This window comes from Augochlora pura, chromosome 4, assembly GCF_028453695.1.
Source record: "Augochlora pura isolate Apur16 chromosome 4, APUR_v2.2.1, whole genome shotgun sequence".
In the NCBI taxonomy this organism is placed as follows: Eukaryota; Metazoa; Arthropoda; class Insecta; order Hymenoptera; family Halictidae; genus Augochlora; species Augochlora pura.
Genome location: NC_135775.1, coordinates 28377599 through 28399627, shown reverse-complemented (window position 1 = coordinate 28399627; position 22029 = coordinate 28377599). Strand labels below are relative to the sequence as shown.

General features: G+C 49.0%; 1 protein-coding gene across 3 annotated transcripts in view; it reads right to left on the bottom strand.

Annotated features, from left to right (window-relative positions):
- LOC144469397 (extracellular serine/threonine protein CG31145) overlaps positions 1-22029 on the bottom strand; it is a 131003-nt gene that overhangs the window by 97466 nt on the left and 11508 nt on the right. For all 3 annotated transcript variants that reach the window (XM_078179618.1, XM_078179620.1, XM_078179619.1), the window contains exon 3: positions 8863-9048. The gene's annotated coding sequence lies outside the window, so the exon portion shown is untranslated. The remainder of the gene's footprint in view (positions 1-8862; positions 9049-22029) is intronic.

The window sequence follows — 22029 nt, the reverse complement described above, 5'->3', positions numbered from 1 at the left end:
ACAGGCGATTTATTTAAATTAAAATAAAAACTGACGCCACCGCGCTATCTGTCAGCGTTGTTAGGTAACCGCGACCGAATAATGTATACGCTCGCGGTTTCAACGGCAGCTCGACCAAGTAATTCTCGTTATCGTAAAAAAGGTATGCTTACCGTGTAATTAGAGCAGACAAAATTAACGCGTGGCCCAAGGCTCCCCCCGATAGGCTGTCAGTCAGATAGCCAGGTTAACCCGACATAGAACCGCGCGGTGATAATACGCCGTGTCCTGATAACGACGTTCAAAGTCGCCAACAATTTCGCGAGACGGCGCGAACGGAAAGGTTTCGAGGTTTTTACGGAAAACCGCGCACGGCCATCGATGCCGAATTTAGGGTAACGCTCGAGGGGGGCGAACGAGCTGGGCGCGGTTCGAATAACACTTGAAACGGCTCCTAAATCGCGGACCCGCCGCCGCGATCCTCCGAGATAGGGCTTTTCTTTCTTGATAACGGCGAGCCACACAAATTCTCCCGACTTAATTCCCGCGAGCTGTTGCGCTGCCTCGTGTAATTGCGTCGACGACGACGACGACGACGACGACGGCGACGACCCCGCGCGAATTCCTGAACGAGTGGCATTTCGAAAACGGGTTGGGGTCGGGAAAAGAGGAGGCGGTGGTCCCCGTCAGAGTGGCAACAGAACTCGAATCGATTCCCCGCTGAGCGGCGGCCGCCAGCGAAAAAATCGAAGACGCGTTTTCTCGCCTAAATAAATCTCCGGCGAATAAATCTTGCCGAGCTCGTAGAATAGCACCGGTTTAATCCTGTGAAACCCGAAAGTGCCCCGGGAAAGAGGAAAACGGTGGATCGTTGCGCCGGCGAATGCTGAATTTTCTCGCGAAATGTGTTTGATCGAGCAATCCTCCGAATAATTTATAGACGCTGTTCAACGAATGTTTCTCCCATCGCTCGTGATAACGTTTCACCGTCCGATTGCGCATTGTGTTTTAACCCTTAACGAACGAGATTTAGAGAAAAAAAAAAAAAAAAAGAATAGCATTAGGAATAATCGAACAATGGGAAAAATTAACGTGCTGATATTTTAGTCTTTTACATCGTCAAATTATTTCAGTGCAATTGCTGTGGAGGGAACGTGCTCCACCAGACCATGTATAATTATTTTTAACCCTCCGTCACTCAGTCGAAATGACCTACATTTTTATCGAGAAAATTATATTAACAATTAATTCGTCGTGGAAGTGAGACATTCTAATAAAGGAAACAATGTTCTACATTCTAGACTGTTCAAATAATATCCATGCTAACAGCGTAGGATTAAGAAATATTTTAGAGTCTCTTCAATGTCTAGAATATCTCGGTGTAGCAGTTCGAAATTGCAGCGCATCTCTATCGAAGTATTTTGGTTTACAGAATTATTGGAAAGAAATAGCTGGCAGTCGGTTCTCGTGGAATCTTATAGCTTCTCGAAGACAATGTTTCGCGTGGAAACAGGATCGAACGATCCCACGCAAACACGGAGAAACATTTGTCGAACACTTTCGGGAGTTTCCGGGTCCGACGAAATTTTCATGGCGGTTTGATCGTTTCGGACAGCTGTTTACCGGTCACGTACACGATTTCGCAACACCTGGTCACCCGGGCACTTTCAACTCCCGGTAGAATGGGACGGAGCGCCTTGATCGTCCACAGAACGAATCGCGAATTTTTGACCGGTATTTTGGAATCGTACACCCGACCGACCGCCTCGAATACTAAACTTCTCTCTCGAGCGCCATCGAGCTCTCGCGACCGTTCTCGCGTTACCTGCGGTTTTATTACAGAAAACCGACTGATTCGCGCTTGTTCACCGATCTGTGTCGCGGGTACAGTCTTTAAAAGATTCTACCGGGACTGGTTTGCGCGAAGGAAAGCGAGACAGAGCTGGGAGGCCCGGAGGAATTGCCACTGCCGAAGCTGGTTTTCTCGATTCTTTCTCGTCGAGCAACCGACCACCAGCGAAAACTCTAGGCTCCCGAAAAATCGGAGACCTGTTCTCCGGCCGGCCATACCGGTTAATTATACCCCGGCCATATTATCGACCAATTATCGTCTTACGCAAGGAGAACGTTCGGCCACCTTTTGGATCGTCGACCTACGCAACAATCTCTCTCTCTCTCTCTCTCGTTCTCTACCTCTTTCGCGTTTCTCCCAACTCGCTTCAATCGAGCGCCGATCCCACCAGAGTATCTTATTCAATCTGTGTCGTCCGATAACAACTGGTGCTCGCTTCTAACGCGTCCGACGCGCTTGTCGGGAAATTAGGTTTCCGGTTCTAAGCCTTAATCAATCACGAAGGAGAAAATTAAGCAGACGAATTTTTCGTTGATTCCGACAAACCCGTTTCCTCTGTGTAATCACACTGTGCATCCAAGAGATTCATTCAGGATGTCGTAAATACATTCGAGAAATTCTACTACAATCCCCCACCACCAGTGGTATACGTGGCACGGAAGAATGTGTTAACTTAACTGTAATTGCAAATGACTGGTACGACACTTTTAACAGGCATTGTACGGAATACCTGCGGCGAACTATGTTAATCGCGAGCACCGTTTTCGCGCCGGAGAAATCGTGGACCGTCGTCGACCGGGAGAGCACGAGGGAAAATCATCAGGAAAAAATGTGCCAACTATTCGACACGATGATCGAGAACGTCAAGGGAGAATTGCCGAGCGTTAGGGAGGCGTAAAAACAACGGTAAAAGAAAATTGAGCTGTAAAAGAGCCGCGCGCGTTTGTCAAAGATCGGAGAGTCCCCCGTCAGCGCGCACGCCGTACGATTTACATGAAGTTTTATCATCATCTCGCTGCGTCGCGACGCGCCGCGGCGTGACAAACAAGTCGTTATCGACGGTTATCGCGAATCTCGTAGATACCGCCAAACACAAGGATTTGTTCTGCTGCCTGATGGAAAGTTTGAGCGCCGCTATGAGTTTTATCGGTTGCTCAATGATCGGATCATTTTCTTCCCGTCGCTGTTGCACCGACCAAAACGGTTCCGCGGTCGTCTATTAATCGCGCTTTCGCGGAACAGCTACGCCGAAACGATGTCTCGAGTCAGCGAAAATAAAAGAGCTCGTTGCTTCGTTAAGAGCGAACCAGAGCCGAATTAAATGAAATCAAAATTCTGCTCGCCCGTTCTCTCGTCTGGAAATGAAATAATATCGGTGTCGAGAAATCGCACCAGTTGCGTTCGTTTCTATAACCATGAAACGAGAACCGGTCGTTTTTCTGACGAGTCGGCGAAAGGAGCGTCGATCGGCATTTTTAAAAGAATAATTAAAACGATATCGAAATGTACTAGACTCTTCTGCAAATGGAAGAGGAATTTCTTCGGAAGAAATGAGAATCCTCGCTCGTTGTTTCGAAGCGTACGGGCTTGACTACCACCCTCGTCGAAAGAATTCTGCCCATCGAGACGAGCCTTTCGCGTTGCCTGACGAACAAAGCCAGCGGATCCGGGTGTCCCATCGGCGAGGAATCGCGAGAAGGTGTCAAAGGGCAAAGAAAACGTCTGACTCCCGCGGGAGGAGGGTCGCGACGATTTTTTGATTTATCTTCGGCTCCTCGAACGAGGCCGCGAGGCGAGCGCAAAGCGGGAAAAACGACGGCAGAAAAAGAGAAGCGTAAAAGCCGAGGCGGAAGAATCGGGCGGCGCGTGCTAATCCCTCCAGAGTGTCGCAAGTGAGAGAATACAATCCTGCCGGGGGACCCGGGGTTCATTGAAATGCCGAGGATGCTGCCAGGAAAAACAGCATCTGGGTTAAATTCCCGAGGACGCCCCGGACACCCACGGTCCGCTCTCCTCCGCCGCTCCGACTGATAGAATCCCCCTTCCGCGTGCTGGAAGACAAGGGACACCACCGACCGAGCCTCCTCGTCGCGGCCAGAAAACCGACGAGCAGACTCCTCTCTCCGTCGACGAACTCCGCGCGACTCTCGCGAGACCCTCGCGAGACCCTCGGGAAATAACGCTCGCGGATCCCGATGAAAAGAATTGGTTCGCCGTGATGACGCCGGCTACTCGCTTTTCGTAGCATGTCGCGGATTAGCGCGCCAAGCAGCTCGCCCCGGATCAGCGATGTCTGACGTGCGACTGCGTTCTGCGGGCCGTGCAGTTATTCGAGGAATTTAGTCGAATTGTTTGTCGAATAAAATGTTATTCGTAGTATCGGGCGAATAAAATTTTATTCGACCAATTTACTCGGAGCATTATGTAGGTGAAATTTAAGTGTTTGCTCGATACGTTGTCCGAATCAAATTTTATTCGAAGGATATATTCGAAGAATTTATTGAAATAATGCCCAATTCTGAGAGATATGACGTCTCGCTGTAGCTAGCAGATTTTGTTAGTCCATCTGGGACAACGACCCGGTAAATTAATTGCCGTTGCGTCGATAATGGGAACCGATGCGCGTTAAGGACTGCGCGCTTTCGTTTTAATATCGGAACAGATCGTGCACCGAGACTGCAGTTTCATGAAGACGTTCGACGAAGCGTAGTCGATGCTTCCGCGACGCCTGACAGAAATTAGTCTCGGACGATGGTAAGAGGAGGGCGAGAGAGCACAGTCGTCGCGCGCTATAATCGGACAAAAACGATGCTCGTACCGGTCTCCGCGATCAGCCTGCCCGGCAAAAAGTTTTACAAGGCGATCGCGGCCGATCGTTGGAATACAGCGCAGCGTAGCAAAAGTCATTACACGGTACGTGACGATGTAACAAATAGACCGGGAATACGTAAATATCTCTCCCTCTCTTCCCTTAATCTCTTCGTTTTTTCTCTTTCTCTCGCGCTCTTCTCGGCTCTGCATCCTTGAATCCCGTGAAAAGTCTAACCTACGATCGTCCGTGAAGCGTGACTCGATGAAAGACGAGGCTGTGTAACGCGATGCCTCGACAGCCACGGAAATTTAATAAATGCCAGAAAGCTGGGAGCAATTAAACGACTCGCGAGCGAACGCGCGATGCCTTCCGTTCGAAGAAAAATGAAACTAAAGAAGAAACTGACGGCAGCAGCATCCCTTTTCCAAGATTGCGTGTGCACCGACGACTTTCGATGCCACACGACCTATTAATTACTGACGACGAGGGAAATAAATATCTAAACGATGCCGGACGAGGGAGGAACCGATGCAATATCCTCCGGACGCGAGACACTCTTGAGTGCCGGCATCGAGACACCTGTTGTGCACCAAACAACTCTGAGAACCTATCTTTGCAATAGTTATTTTCCTTTGCATTTGTTATTTTATCCCCCATGAAATGTATTCTTTTGAATTAATTTCCTGATTAATGAGAGACGGAGACTATATTTGACAATTGCATGGAAGGTGAGACGTCTCGGATTCAAAGGATTCGAAGAAAGAAGAAGCAAGAGTTCTGTAGCAATGAACAGTCCTCCACAGGAGAAGGATCAGACATTTGAGAAGACTGCCGACTGGAAACAGCATGACGGACCATTGTAGGAGACATGTAATATTAACAATTATCCACGCAATGAAGTTCTTATCAAACAAACAGATCGAAGTCCGACTGCTTTAATAAAGCATTCTTTGCGAAAACGAAAATTAGACGAAGAGTCGCTCGAGAGAATAACTTGGAGAGAAACGAGAGAAAATATGCAAGCACTCTGGCGCTAATATCCTAATTTCGGACGCTGCTCCGAGATCGTCCTTAGGTTATTGCAATCAAACGGCATAGCACGTCGGAGGAGAATGCTCCGCGGAGACAAAGAAGAGCGACGCGTTCATAAAAGAGGGAAGTCGAGGATCCCGCGGAGCGACGCCGCTGTAAAAAGCCGTGCCACGAAAACAACGAGGCATTATCGGGCAGCAAAACGAGGTCCGAGGGACAAGGACGGCGAAGGCCTGGATGCTCATTCTGCGTGCGCGCCGCGTCGAATTATGCGTTCTTATGCGGAGGCACGTGCACCGTGGATTATGCAAGACGAGTACACAGCCTCGTGCCGATCGCGCCGCGTCGCCTCGCTCGCCGCGAGCGAGTTACGTTCGCCGCTCTCGATCACGATCGAAATAAAGGAGAGAAGTCACGCGAACACCACCGAGGTCGCTTCTTTCTCCCATTAAATTTTCATAGAATGATCCCGGGTAAGGCAGCCTGAAGCGAGGAACCCCATCTCGATTCACTTTCGAACGGCAAATTAATAGATAACACATTTTAGCTGTGGTATGAGGGATTGTGGAAGAATAAAACCTGCCATTTTGACTGATTTGTTGCTTCCAGTGTTGAATATTCCTCTGCGTAATAATGACATAATTTAGCAAATAATTGTTATCGAGAGCTGGAAAAAATCTCCGTTTGTCGAAAAATAGTCGTAAAGGCGGCGGCGGCGGCGGCGGCGCGAAGTCGGAAAGCGAATGAATGCGCGATAATTGAAGCGGCAAATGGAAACCGACGCTTGTTTGCGCTCGCGGGGACGCGTCCTGACGCCGATCGTCCCGTGGAAATCAGCACGTGTTCTCTCCCTCGCTCTCCCTCTCTCCCTCTCTTTTTCTCTCTTCGCCGTTCGACGGCGATACCTGTTCCCGTTTCGCGCGAAAACGACGAACACTAATTAATCGGGACTGCGTGTACGATCGACAGTCCGATAATTAGGCGAGTAACGAGCCCGTATTCTTTCGATGTTGATCCTTTCGCGGACGCTGTCCCCGATTCGCGCACTCCCGGCATTAAGACACAGTCGACAGTCTTGCACAAGCGAAGTGTCATTTATTTATTAATAATTAAACTGTCGAGCGACCGACATTTTTTCCTGGCCCTCGCCGGACTTGCGAAATTCAGTTACGCGCGCGGGATTGAAAAATGATTTGCCTGTCGCTGATCATGTTGCAGAAGCTTGTGCAACGTTGCCGGAGAGTTCGTCGCTATGGTTTTAGCTAAATGATTCAAATTAATAAGAAACGATAATAGCGATAAAACAGTGTTACCGGACTGAAGTATGCGAATTATCGTCGAATGTGCTGGACTTAGGGCTGCATAAAACGAACAGGAATTTAATTTATCGGGTACCCTGCGAAAGAAGCGATTAACCTTTATCGAGTCGCCGCCGGTTTCTGTAACACATTCGCGTGTGCCAGAAACGCGTAATGATCCCCGGTCAATTAACTGCCGATCCAGGTTATCGTTACAAGGAACTAGTTCCTTTACATAATGGCACCGCCGCGGCGGTGGGCATTTTCTCTTCCCAGGCCCATGACGCGCGCCGCTAATCACGGCTTCTTCGATCGCCGCGGCTAAAAGAGCCCTCGGTTTACCATCGGCGAAAAGGATCGACTCTCTTGCGGCGCGGTCGGCGCGAAGAGACAATGAGAACTTTCGATTGAAACGAGACGGCGGCGACTCGTTTTTGCCTGTTGCGATCTATAGTATCTATGCGACGCCGGCGACAACTCTCGCCGCTCTGCGGTTACCAGATGAAATTCTACGAGGGCTTCGAACGCTCTCGACGCGACACGCAGACCGGGCGAAGGAAAGCGGGGAGCAGCGAGCGCGTTCGTCGCGACCGACCGGTTGCTTTACGGCCGGGGAGAGCTCGTTCGACAATGGGAGAGAAAAAAAACGAGCAACCAGAGCGCGATATATCGCATTGTTGCCAGCCGTGTAACTCTCCGCTCGGCTAATTTGTTTCGCGGAACGAATTCGAAGAACCTGTTCTGGCCCGGCCGCAGCCCGGGGGGGGTCAAGTGTGGGCGAAAAGCGTAACCGTGCCGGCGAATAGCCTCGGTGTCCTCGTCGCCGCAGTCCCAGAGACTAGCCGTGTCGCGATAAACGTCGCCCCGTTGTTTAACGCTGTAACCGCGCGCGCGCGCGCGCGCGGCTGTCAAAGCCGCCGCCGCTCAATTAGCTATGCAAATTATTTGCCGGCGCGCGAGTTCGTTTAACCGAGATCTTTATTAATTCGATTATCGCGAAATGAACGTTCTCGCCGGACTTCGCCGAATTGTAAATTTCGCCGGCTGTCGAGTCCAGTGTCTCCGCAAGCGCCGGTAATTGCAAAGTGTTCGGGAACAGAAGCGGAGAGGTCTTTTTTTGGTACCGGCCACCACCACCACCACCAACGCGAATCGCTTTCGATTTTTTGGTCGGTTCTACAACAGCGACAAAATAAAGGGTTCCGGCTGAATTCGATCGATTTCAATTCGTGTTTGCTTTCAATTCGATCCCGATTTTACGCTTCCAATTTGGCGGCGATTCACCGCCGATCTCCGCGTCGATTTGACGCCTAATTCGGTTTAACATTGATCCCGATTCCGATGACTAACGCAGCAGCTTTGCTTCGGAGCCACGATTTCCCACTCGATTTTCATTTAAACCGCGTTCAATGGCCAACTCGATTACGATCCGACCTCGACGCTCTGTCTCTAACTAGGTTTCACTTGGACTTTGCGGTTCGTCTCGTTAGAATGCGCCGTTTACTTTCGACGAGGCGACTTTAAAGAATTCATAAAACTAACAGCAAAACGTACAGCATAAAAATCTGTATTATTTTTCCATTCATAAAATAGTGAAGAATATTCCAGAAACGAATCGATCTTTTTTAAATGATACACTCTAATCCGTATTATGACAGAAGGGACTGCTTGTATATCGAATAAGTAACTTGTAAATTAAGTCGAATTAGCGTCGCCGTTTCTCGATTATTTCACGAGTGGTTCCGAAAAGTCTGTCCACCGGTCCGCGAACCGACGCGGACTATTTCCAAACAGATTGACAGATTGCAGATCTCTCGTCGTGCATGCGATTAACGAGTAATCGAAAGGCGACACAGGTACAGCTTGAGAAAACATGACTGTCTACTTACCACGCGTGGCTCCCGGATCGCTCCAAGTCGAGCAGCAGCAGCGGCAGGCCTCCTCCATGATTACTTCTTTCGCGACGATCGTTACATGACGTTAATAACACGTTAATGCGGCTCTCGCCTCAACACTCGGTTAATTTCCACACTCTGTTAGTAGAGAATCATCTTCACTCAATCTTTCCCTCGGATCTGAAAAATGTCAAGAGAGGCTCGTGGTCAGCGTCGCCGGGCCCAACTACATGTTTCGTTTGTAATTAAAAACAGATTTGGCGTGGATTAAAACGATCGGACGCGCCCGTTTAATTCGATTCGACGGGCGCGCGGGCAGGTGTCGATAGATCGATGACACGATTTTCCGCGCGGCAGTGCGGTCGTTCCGTGACGACGAGGACGAGGACGGGGGGAGGGGGGGGAGTCCGCGGGAATTCGCGGGATCGATGAAATATGCAGAAACAAACGGCGAGCCCGGGCCGATGAAAAATGCGCGGTACCGACGCCGAATTAAAATGAAAACGCGCGGGGGAGACCCCTCGGCGATCATGCCGAATCGATCGGATCTCGCCCGGTGAGAAATGGAAAGAATGACTGCGCCGATGCTGAAAAATCGTGATCGCGCCCGCGGCCGCTGCTATTTTCGCGCCGACCAAATTACTGCCATCGATCAGATCCGATGCAGTTCGGTTCCTTCATGCTATATCCCTGTTTCCGGGGAAATGATGTATGCAATGACGTTCGAGAACGTCAACGTAGTTTTTGAAAACGTGGTCGTTCGAAGTCCAGAACAATTGCATTCTCAAAGATACAAAGGCATCTTCTAAGCCAGTTCTCCCAACGTCTCAACACAATTCAACCAGTCTGGTTCAATTATAGAAATATTATACCCTTTTAAATAACCGGTCGTACTTGCTTATGTCATAATTATTATACCCATTAAATAGCTTCCACCAGAAATTCTCGAGTACATTTCTTCGGACAAGAACACGCTGTTATAAAAATCGGGAAACATTCGAATAAATGGCATGTTGCAACTCTTGCGAGGGTAATATTTGTTAGTCGCTTTTAGAACTCTACGCCATTAAAAGCTATCCACATACATACATATACTTTGCTAGAGTGCTGTGCACAGTCTCGGAATAATTTCTGCAGAGTCGCTAACAGCGAGATAGCCGAGGAAGGAAGGAAGGAAGGAAAGAAGGAAGGGAGGGAGGAAGGAAGAAGGTGCAAACACAACAGGAGAACACCGAGTGCAAGTGCATCGCGGCCAGGTGCGGAGAGCCGCGAGACGAGACGAGACGAGACGAGACGAGACGAGACGAGCGAGATCGGCGATACCGTCTGGGTTATCAATAAGCCCGGGCGAACGAATGATCAATACACGGCTGAAATATGGTTTTCGATAAAGCGGCCGTTAAAGATAAGTTCCTAGAGAGGCAGGCGGTAGACGGTCGCGAGAGCGTTTATTGCCGCGCGATACGTATCCCGAGCGGCGGTGCATTACGAGAGGCGGGCACCGTGCATTTTCGACGGAACATTACCCGAAGGAAGATTATCCGTGTCCTTGGATCGCTAACTGCCAAGAAATATGGCGAAACAGAAACCGTTCCCAGACAGGCGATAACGAGTGATCGCGAGCGGCGCGTTGTCGGCGCTACGGTGGCCCGTAAATCAGCGCCGGTGTGTGTGTGTGCGCGCGCGCGTGTGTGCGTGTGTGTCTGGATAGAGGATCTCCGCGAGTCGCGAGAGGCTCTGATAGCTGAGAGGCTTTCTGGCGCAAACAGTGTCCTCTCCAGAGAAATATTACAAGGTTTCGTTGCTATAGCTTCGCGGCTTCATCGGGATCCAGGGGGATCCGATCATTAATCAACCGGCGTCTTCCAGGACACGGTTTTCATTCAGTTGATACGCGCGGACCTTGGAACGTGTTCCACGGAAGGCGACCTGGCCGAGTAGTCGTGTGTCAACCACAGAAAAGAAGGGCCATGGGAGTACAAATTGAAAATTATTCGGGCCAAGAATTTTTCGCAAGTTGACTGTGCAATGAAATTCCTTGATTGTCACACGTGTAAAATCCGTACATCAGGCAATTTGTGCCTGCACGGCAATCAACGTGTTAAATAAATAATAAAAAGCATAAAGAATGAAAGTCAGAAGAAGCGCAAACGGGTAGAGATCGAACAGCGATCGAGCCAAAATAAGAGCTGCTGGCGCGGCGAAAGTTAATCAACGTCCCAGGTGCAACTTTCGGCGATAATTACTGACGTCGCATTCGGCGTTTACCGAACAGAGATATTAATTCCCAGCGGCGTTCGATATTAAAGCGATGCCCGTCTTAAATTCGCGCCAGCCAACCAAACGAGAGCGCCGGGGAAACGAGCAACTAGCAACGAGGAATCGACGCGTTGGCAGACGGCCCGATTAATCAGATATTAATAGGGCGCAAGTAACGCGGCAAATTTACAGGCAAATATTTTCGCCGGTGATTAATATTCGGGCGCGTGAAACGGGGAGATCAAGTCCGTATAATCTCGCCGGTCGCGTCGCGTCCCGTCCCTCCGGATGTTAAATTATCTGCACTATCTTTCCATTACGTTCCATCGATTAAACAATCGAGCGCCACACCTTTGCAGCATCGTTTTCTGACGCAACGCGACGTTATACGCCATAGCTTCTCTCTCTTTCACTCTTATTCTCTCGCTTTTGTTTTTTTTTTCTCCTTTTTTGAGGACCACGATTTATCGTCCGCCGTAATTCCCGTTTCGCGCGTTCGCGCAGCAGCCGCGATTAAACACTCTCGGCTCGATACGGATATCGATTTTCCCCAGGGACACTCTCCGCTCCCTATTAATACTCGCGTCGATGATTCAAGGGCAAGCCCTTTCCACCGCCGGATATTTCAATTGCTCGGACAATATCGGAATTCATTGCTATTTTAACACCGAACCGACCCACCAGGAATTTTAAAACGCGGAAGCGGTCATTCGCATTGCTCATTGCCCGACGAATTTTTACGGAGGATAGAAAACGATCTGCATCGATTGCCAGAGAAATTGTTGTCTCGCTCTGATAACCGCAACACCGAACCCGCCCAGAACTGAATATTACGAGACCGAATTCAATTAAATATATCTCGCTACTTTCGTTGCAACGCGTGTGTTCGGATCGAAGAAAATTCAATCATCCGTGGAGTCGATGTATCGATATTCTCAGGAAGAGTTTTCTCTGGGAAGATGACCAAGGAAGAAGATGATAGAATCGAGGATCCAAGCATTAAAGAAAAATTGCCAATCTCGATTTGTAATGAAACGGCAGTAAAGCCAAACATTAATATCGACTCCAGTGGCTCCTATGAATGTTCCAAGAAATTGTACTAGAAGCCCGAGCTTTGGACCGCGGCGAATGATTCGGTTTGCAAAAATGACCGAGGAGAGGGCAGAGGAGCGAGAGGAATTGCGTCGGAGGGCCTGGAAATTCTCTTGGTGGGCCGAAGATAAAGAAAGCGTAACGGACGAGCTTAAAAGCTGAAAGTCGGAGGAAAGTTGCGGGGGAACGGGGCTCGTGAAGCGGATCTCGCGTAAAATCGGTGACGGGAACCGCGCCGCGAAAATGTCAACGGCTCCCGGTGCGGCGGCGCCGCGCCGAGGGGGAACGTAAAAATTTCACGAGGCTCCGATCGCGAGAAAGTCGTCGCAAGGGATTATCGTTCCAATAAAAGTTCCCTCGAAATTGGCTTCTTTCCCGAAGCGGAAAGAAACTCTTCTTCCCCGACGATTACGTCTGCCGCAATTAAACTCCGGTCCGGCGAACCTAATTCGACGCCGCCACGGAAAAATTCACTCGGGTTTGACCAAGCCTGTTCACGGTCAGTCAACGCGTGTTCGTCATCGATTAATCTTGCCGATCCACGCGCGGCTCACCGATTCAACACGCTCTTAAAATCATTTAAGGTTTGCGATCGACCTCCGACGAAAAATTGCCCCCGCGACCCATTTTCGCGAGGACCACTCGGACGATTCCAATCAAATTTTGTCCCGGCACTCCACCGACGGTGCTCTTTTAATTGGGTGCGCGATGCTTTTGCAAACTTGTCAAATGAAAGGCTGGCTTTAAGAAAATTCGACGAATCGTTCGGATAAACGACTAGCGTTCTAGCAAAAGATTTATTCGATTCGTTTCGGATAGTTATTCTGGATAGATGTTTCCTCGAAACAATCCGTTCGACTCCGCTTTAGAGAGTTGCCGGTACAAAAAGTCGACAGCGCGTAAAATCGTCGAGCGAGCGATAAAGATCGTTTCAGGCGACGCTGATCGGGCTGGTCGGCCGCAAAGGATCGAGTAAATCAAATCTTTAAAACGACGCGCAAGCCGCAGAGCTCGACCGGAGGATTAACATTGAAATCAATATTTCGTAGGGAGGCTGGCTTGCAACCAAGGCGGAGAGAGAGAAATCCTCCGACTAATGTACCACGAAGAATCCACACCCACGCCTCGACAACGACGCGCGCACCCCGTTCTAAGAATTTAATTCCATCTCATCCTGATCAACGACACCGCAAACGCGCCGGATAAAAGTAATTTCCGACGAAATTATACGTCGCGAGAGCCGGCTGGAATCTCTCCCGACCTATCTCTCCTCCCTCTCGCCCGTTCAAACTCTTTCTCCTTCTCGCCGCGTCCCGTCGTCTATTTAGCTTGTTTCGAGCAATTAGCCGCCTCGATCGCGAGTCCTCGGAAGAATCGGCGGCCGTTCGGATCACCAGAAAACACTCGGAACCGGCGAACCAGAGACGGTAAAACGACTCCGAGTGTACGATTACAGCAGGCCGAATGGGTTCAACGTAAACCGATCGGAGAACCACGTGTCGCTCGCCAACATTTCGATTAATATCGCGGCCCGCGATCGCGACAGAAGGTGTAAAAGCCTCTACCGGAAGTCTCCGATTACAGGCGGCGCGCGAACACCCGGAGAAAAACGCGACACGGAATAAAAGAAAGTAGGAGGGGGCCACCAGGCCATGGAATCGATAATGAAGTTCGCGGGTTGATTCTTGGATAAATAACTCGACGCGCGAATCGCAGGTCCGTGCGATTTCAAGCGGAAAGAAGGTAATAGGATTTTCCGCCGGATTTTCGGCGTTTCTGAAAAGAAAAGTGTGTCTCGAAATCGAAACGGCGCGGCACGGACAGACACGGTCGAGCGAGTGTCCGGCGGAATATTCGAATTCGATCGGAAACGAGGCGTCATGCACACAACACGGATTCTATTCTACGCCGCCGTTCGAGCGGAGTGTTTCTTCTCTTCGCGTAAAAACGGTCTGGGGTCTTGCCGCGGCAGCATCTTTTCTAGTTCGTACCGTGCCCCCGGTTCGTGGGAACGTGAACGTGTGAAATTTGAATACTTGTTACGATAGCCGTGGAAAGACTTTCCACCAGTCAAGAAAGCCGTAATTCACGTGCCGTCACCCAACACAGGTTAGAAAGATTCGATCGCCGCCGGTAATCACAGCCTGCAGGCAGGAAAATAGAATAAGAAAGACCAGGCCGGCTCTCTATTGTTTTATGATTGTCGGTTCACCGGTTCTTTTTTTTTTTTTTTTATGCGGACACGCATTAACCCCGATTGTATAAGAGTTCAAGCGTCCATTTGCGTATTATGTTTCTCGTTGGAACGGCGGTGTCGAGCGGAATGCTTTCGGACAGCGTGCAAATTCGATCTCTAAAACGGGTCGACTTTCGATCACGTTTCGATACGCGCTATTTTTGACGGTCCCATTTATATCGGCCAAGATTACTGGAAACATCATTCATAATTTCTACGCTTCGACGCTCGTCAACGTCATCGACGCCGATGATATAACGCCGGGACCACCGGGTACACGAGGATCGATTTTAATTTTTACGCGGTTGCTATTAAAAACGAACGATTTCGCGGCAAGTTTCGAGTTCAGAAGATGGAACGATCGTACACGACAGGAGGGTTTAAAATGTGATTCAGGTTATAAACGTAACCCGCGTCACCGCGACCCGAGGCCCCGGATTTCCCTCGACGAGTTTGGGATGAAGTGAAACCGACTGGCTGGTTGCACAACACGAAAACAGTGGAATCCCGCGGTCAACGTTCCCGAGACGCGTGGAATCCTGTCGACGACTTTACAGGTGATCAGAGAAGTCGCCGCCGGGATTCGTTTCCCCGTTTACAACGAGCCAATCGGATACTTTACGACCGGTAGTACCGGCGATCGACTATACATATAGATCCACGGGACACGGCGAACCGTTCGAACGATCCACGATAGACCGCCTCTGTTCCATTGCGGTACTAAATATCATTTAGTGTTATTTAATATAAAACTCACGATTTTTACTAATTTTTTATTTTACAAAAATACCGTGCTTCCGAGTTTCCACATAACTGTCCAATTGAGACAAATTAAGTAATCATTTTCGGACGCGTCAAACACTGTTTTACTCGTATGTCAAAGGGTTAAACGCGCCCACGCCAATTAGCGATTCTCCCAGGAACGAACAATCGGGGCGACACACACGCACGCGCGCGCGCGCGCGCACACGCACACACGCTAAGATGGTCTAACTCGCTGCTCGACGTCGGCGTGACTTTACAATTATTCGATTATCGTAGCCGAGATCAAGAAGTTCGATTAGATTCCTGTCGGATGCGTTCCGGGGCTGTTCTTCTGGCTCAATCGTATGGGAAAAGTGACCTGGTTGCATGTAGCCAAAGAATTTTCGAAGCGAGATCGACGTGATAGCGAATCTCTAATTTGAATATACTTTTTCGTGGGCTACAGTGAGAAAGTCTCGAACATCTGGCCGATCCTCTTTCTAAATAGCGCTACAAGAGAGAGAGAGCGTTTCGTCTTGCCACTTTTACTTAACTCCTTTTCGGATTTTCTTCGCAAACTGGAACAATGGAAACTCCTTCGTCCTAATACAACCGGCCGAGGCTCAAGGTATTAGAACACCTTTAAAACACGCGATAACTTTTTTAAAAGCAGATTAAACGACTTGCATTTTTTAACGATATTAGAAGCTTACTCAACAATGACTGTGTAGCGCCCAGTCGTGCGCACAAGAGAAAGTTTCTTCTTCGTGCAAACAACGAACGTAATTTACGACTCTCGTTCGACGAAGCTATTTTTGAGTCGACATTTTCCAGATCTTTGCAACGCATGTTTATTAGAGTCTTTTCCGAAGGTCCTCAATAGCAAACAGGAACCGTCGTAAATTAAGGGATTATCTGAAGGGTACTTGGGCCGGACGGCTGGCCTGTAGAAAAGTCCCACGTATTATGTTCGCACGGGAAAACGCATCCCCCGCCGGTCACCTCGCCGCTCCGAAAACAAGCACGCCAAGGGCGTAAGGAGTAGGCGGTGATACGGAAAAACGAACAGCACGGATTGGAAAATACCCAGCGCGCGGGTTAGCCAATCAGGGTTGTTTCGGAATTTTACCAGGGCAAGCGCGAAGTTATAGTTTTTAAGAAAGCGACTTGCTTACGACGCGTCTTAAGATTAACGTCGTGAAAGAACACTCTCCGTGAGGACATACCGAGTCAGTTAGCCAGCGGAGAGATATTGTATCTTTGTGTATATATATATATATTAGTAAAAACGAGTAACTTCACATCGTACACGATTATTCAACCTATCTACCCACAACTGAAACACTCTCTTCTCCGTACCGAAACGAATGTCCCATTTTAAAAAATAATGCTTCATACCTGCTCTATCATTAAAATTATAGCTTTGGGAATGCCTTTAATATTTTAATTGGTCTTTTAATCAGAGTTTTAATCCTTATTAATTAAAGAAATGCATAAAATATGACTAAAATGATTCAATAACGATCAGAAAGGACGAAATAAATTATCGCGAGCCTTCGCGATTAAATCATATCTACTTGTTGAAATTCAGCATCTATCATTAATTACAAGGCTTGGGTATGATTTATTGAGCACGATACTAAGACGAAAATTAAGAAAATTCATATCTCGGTAGCTGATACACAGAGTGGAAATTGCATCGAGCCTCACCTCGACAACAATCGCCGCAGCGATTTCAATCAACAGCAACCAGAAAGCCAGAGAATACAGCCTGAAAAGAAAGAACCAAAGGACCCCGTGTCTGTTGATCGATTTCCACAGAAAAATCAATAAAAATCGTGGGTGTCGGCGTGGGGAGGGGAGTCGGAAGGTAAACAGCTCGGCGAGGAAAGGCCGCGTTCCGCGGTTAATCTGACTTTCATTAGCCTCGGCAAAGGGGGATGGGGACACACCGGAATATCGACGACTTTCAAATTCGCCGGCGCTAATAACGCCTCGACCGACGCCTCGACCGACGCCTCGACCGACGCGTCGATCCGCGCCGAGAGCGGGCAGCAGAGCGCGTGGCGTTTATTTGCTCGGCATCGAGCTGCCCCGATCGCTTTCAGAGACTGTGCGCATCGAGCCAAGAAAGTTTACTCGATGTCAACAGGAGAGCCCTCTCGGCTCGGCGAGAACAGTAGAGTAGAGTAGAGTAGAGGGGAGGGAGGGCCAGAAGAAAAGCGCGAGAAGAGGCCACCCGGGGGGGGGGGGGGGTCTCTCTCTCTCTCTCTCTCTCTCGAATAAAGTCGGAAAAATCGGCGAACCTTGGGATTTCGGCAGAGAGCCAGCTGCCTTTATCCGGTTCGTCGGATGCGATCCGTGGGAATGGAATTAGTCACGTTTCGGATCGTTCGCCGCCAATTCTATCACTCGGAGGAAAAACGCAGCGTGCCGCTACTATTTCGTAAAGTTTCGGCCAACCGTGTCAACTGACCTGTAGCATACAACATTTGCGTACGATACCGTGCACAACAAATGTCTGGACACTTGCACGTATCGTAATAACATGAAATATATTATTAGTACAGATTTTTACTTTGTAGAAAATTTCATTCGAGATCTCATCTTGGACTTTCAGCTCCTAACTCTTAATAATCCTGGAACGGAAAATAATCCTCATTTTATTAAACCGCGGTCCAGTTTGTTTTTAATAGACGAGACAGATCTCTAGCAGTCAAACGTGTCAAGATCAACGTGAATATTTCTGGGAGTCGAAATCGCAGCGGATTTTATTGTTTCGAGAGAACAGCGAAGAAACGTCGACGCGAATAAATCAAGCGGCGAAGGACGTTATCTAACAGCGATAAATACGGCAGGCAAGTCCAGAAAACTGGAATGCTGTCGCTCTCTTAATGACGGCGACAAGATAACTTTTATGTTCTCGGCGAACATTCGCGCGAGACGTGCCAAGCGCGCTTCGTGCATCATTTACGCGCCTAATCTGTTGCGTGTCTAATGGGACGCGGGTCCGGGCCGAGGATGACTCCGAGAGCAATGATTTCGCGATCCGTCTATTTCGCGAGCGCTCTCTGCCGCGGAGCTGAAAACGGCGAGGCGGGTTCGTCATCGAACGAAATACCAGCCACCGTGACCGGACAGGCAACTCTGTTTATTCTGCAACGTAATCCGACGTAATCCGACGTAATCCAGTTGCCACCTCGACTGTGACGAAAACATTACTTAATTAGTTTCTTCTCGCCGCCGAAGAACCCGCGCGCAACCCGTTGATAGCAGGGAGAACACGGTACCGCGCGGAACGATGATTGAAAAATGGTGAACTGGTAAAAATGGTAAGAATTCGTCCGATCGAAGAGAAAATGTATGTACGAGTCAACAAATATTCGGTCATTTATCGTGGAAGCTGCGACGAGAATTTTGATTCGATGCGAGAAATGGACAATGATTTCGGCGAAGATGAAGAAGATTCGTAAACGACCTGGCTCGTAGGTGTGGTAAAACGTGTGCAGGAAGAGTGGTAATGATATAGCGGCCGGCCGCGTTTCGAGGCGACAGCGTATGTACTTACATAATTCACAGAAACGTTATGCGCCGCTTCGATTTTCTATCAGTGTCAACGCTGAGAAACGGGACAAGGAACGAGATTAGGGTGATACAGCGGGCATCCATCTTGGGGGAAAAATAAGGTTCCCGACGGCGTTCGGCGTTCGCCGTTCGACTGCCACACTTCCGGTCAATATTTCTCGAGCCTCCCGTGACTTTTCTCGCGTGCAGATAACAAGTAATTTGCGAGCCGCGACGCACAGTTCCACCCCGCGATCTCTGGTGTCTCGCCCGTGTTTCGTTTCGAGATCGTTTAATGAGCCACCTTTGTCCGCGAGATATTATTTAATCGAACCGTGACGGACATTCGTCGTGTTCCGAGAAAAAAGAATAAACGAGAGAATCGACGGTAGCCGCGCGCGAGTCGACAGACCGTTTCACTTCCTCCTAATTATCCGTCATTAGAATTCCTGTAAAACAATACACCGTGGCCGAACGAAATGACAAAAAGATTTACGGTTCGGTAACACGCGGGCGGGGGCTCTCTCCCACTCGACGATACAAAAGTTAAGCTAATTGGAATTAATTAAAAGCACCGTCGCTGTTACACGCGGCGTTCGCTCGCCTGTCCTCGATCAAACGTTACGATACACCGGTTTTTCGTTGCGCGTGTTTGCGCGTGTTTGCGCGTGCTTCCATTTTGCGACCGAACAAATGGAATTTTTCAAGCATCAGAGAAATCGGCATTTTTCGAATCGAGCCGCGGGCTGTAATTAGTTCGTTCGCGGAGCCATCACGCGGTCGGACGTCTCCCCGCTGTCCCGACGACAATGTGAATGAAAAGTGATAACCGACGTGACAACTTACCAAGGGCTCCTCGCTCGCATATAGAACGGTTAATTATACCGCGTTGCGAACGACAAAGCTGTCAGTAGACTCGTTAAAACGGACTTTGACGGACAAAGTCGATCGCTGGTCCGCGCCGACGACAGGAATATTCCTTCCGTTTATGGTTCCCCGGCGAAGGCTACCGTTTAACAAAAAGAGGTCTGTACGAACGTTTCCGAGAAAACGATTCTGCAAAAACGCCACCGCGACATCGACTAGGTGCAGATTTTACGAGCTCGGTATTTCCGTCTCGATCCTCAATCTTTAGCGCGACACACTTTTTCCTCCACGTAATAATCCCGGAAGAAACACGGCTTTGATATTTAAATGTTCAATCTCTGGACTGCTGCAAATTGACAGAAGAAGGTACAGGAGAATTGAAATTAGAAGCGAATACGGCAGCGTAATACCAGATGAGGTAATTCTTCTTAGCGCACAATTTATCTCGGCAATAAAGTGACTAAAAGTGACAGACATGTCCCGCTTCGTAGAAATAACAAGACTGTATTTAAACCTGTCGCTATTTTTCTCACGAAACTTGCTTCAATTAGTCAACGAACGGCGCGTTAATCATTGTCACTACTGTATTGTTTACGACTTTTAGAATCGTATTCTGGACTGTATTCGACAATTTTTCGAAGCACATTTCCGAAGGTATCTCTTGCAGGCTTCCCAGTCTTTCTGTTATTTCCATTAATTATTCAACAATTAAATATTGCAGGCGCGAAGAATTTTCGATTGGCGCACGGCGAGTTCAGCGCTAAACGGGCGAATTTTTTTTGCGACTGATACGGAGAAGTTTCGCGGGGATCCCTCGCAAGCTCGTTCCCGCGAGGACAAGCTTCGGAAAATTTCTTATCTGTCAGACGGTATCAGCTGCCGAAACGTTCCCTCTCGCAGCTTTTCCTCCGGTCTCGCGCAACCGGCAACGAGGTTACAGGTTTCCGCGACAGTTTCGCGCCGGCGAACGAGATTTTCCGATCTGACGGACGGCGACGAAGTGAAAGGTAATCGAGAAAAAGGTAACGAGTTTCTTGCGCCGACCGAACCGAGCCCCGAGAGCCGAACGGAACGGAGCGGTGCGGAGCGGTGCGGAGCGGTGCGGAGTCGAGGAGCCGAGGAGCCGAGGAGCCGGCTGATAAAAGGCGCCGATAAAACGCGGTCGATCGACGATCACGCAGAATTTTATTGGCGCCGGGGCACCCTCGCGGGACACCGCCGAGCATCTTTCAGTTAACATCTCGATAAGATAAACGACGTCGGATCAAACAACCGGAATCCAGTAACGCTGCTCCCGTTTCGAGACGTTATTTCGCGTCGCCTTCGGAATAAAAACTGTCAGTCCTTCCAGTGTGCCTTAACACTAATCCTACCGATCTATAAAATTGCATAAACAGACTCAATTCATTTAGATTTTATACAGTCTTTCTTACAACAGTTATATAATTTATGCAGAACCTCAATTTTTATTGGAATCTGCTAAGCCGCAATTAATTCCGTCTATTCTGTTTTTGCATTTTTAAATCAATCGTTAAACGTCCTCGTAAAATCGACCGCAAATATGCACGCGAACGCACACGCGCGTATTTTCGAGGGTGCGGGGAGCAGTCGGAGTCGGAGTCGGAGTCGGTCGTTTTAATTTCCAGATCGCGAATACTTTTACCAGCAATAAATACGCGCGACAGTGCTCGATCCGCGTGTTGGACACGGCACCGAGAAGCAGAAATAACCGGCGCGATAAAACGAGTTATTCGCAGGCTAATATTTACGCGATAAATTCCGCGACGTTCTCGTCTATAATCGCGGTCTGGTAGCGAGATCTCTCGAGCGAATGCTTTCTGGTACCGCAAACACCGACGAATCTAAAGCGATTACAGGGATCTCGTTCTAGCGACCCGGGGTATCCGCTATATTACTTTACAAACAAATCCATTAAGTTCCTCCCCTTCCCGGAACGCAATTAAATGAAACCGCGCGCGCGCGCGCGCGTTTCATCGGCATAGAGTACGACTCGCTCTTCGAGCCGTAGTCGGGAAATATTACATGTTAAGTGCTCGAGAATACGGAGCCCCGAGCGTCAATAAAACGTTGCATCGAATGGATTAATTATTGCGGAATATAATTTTCGTTTAAATCGAGCCGACGCGACGCGTCGCGACAGGAGCGGCATCATGCTGGGGCGCAACGGCGGCTGCACCCGCGTCCCTCGAATAGTACAGAAATACCTGTATACGGGGCCGGCCCCGTTGCAACATATTTCATAACCGGCTCTCTCGCATCGACCAGATCGCTCGGATCCCGCTAAATTAAATTAAGTCCCGCGCTTTCGGAATACTTCTCTAATTATCTGCTGCCGAGCCGGCCGTTGTTTTTACCCGCGACTCTCTCTCTCTCTCTCT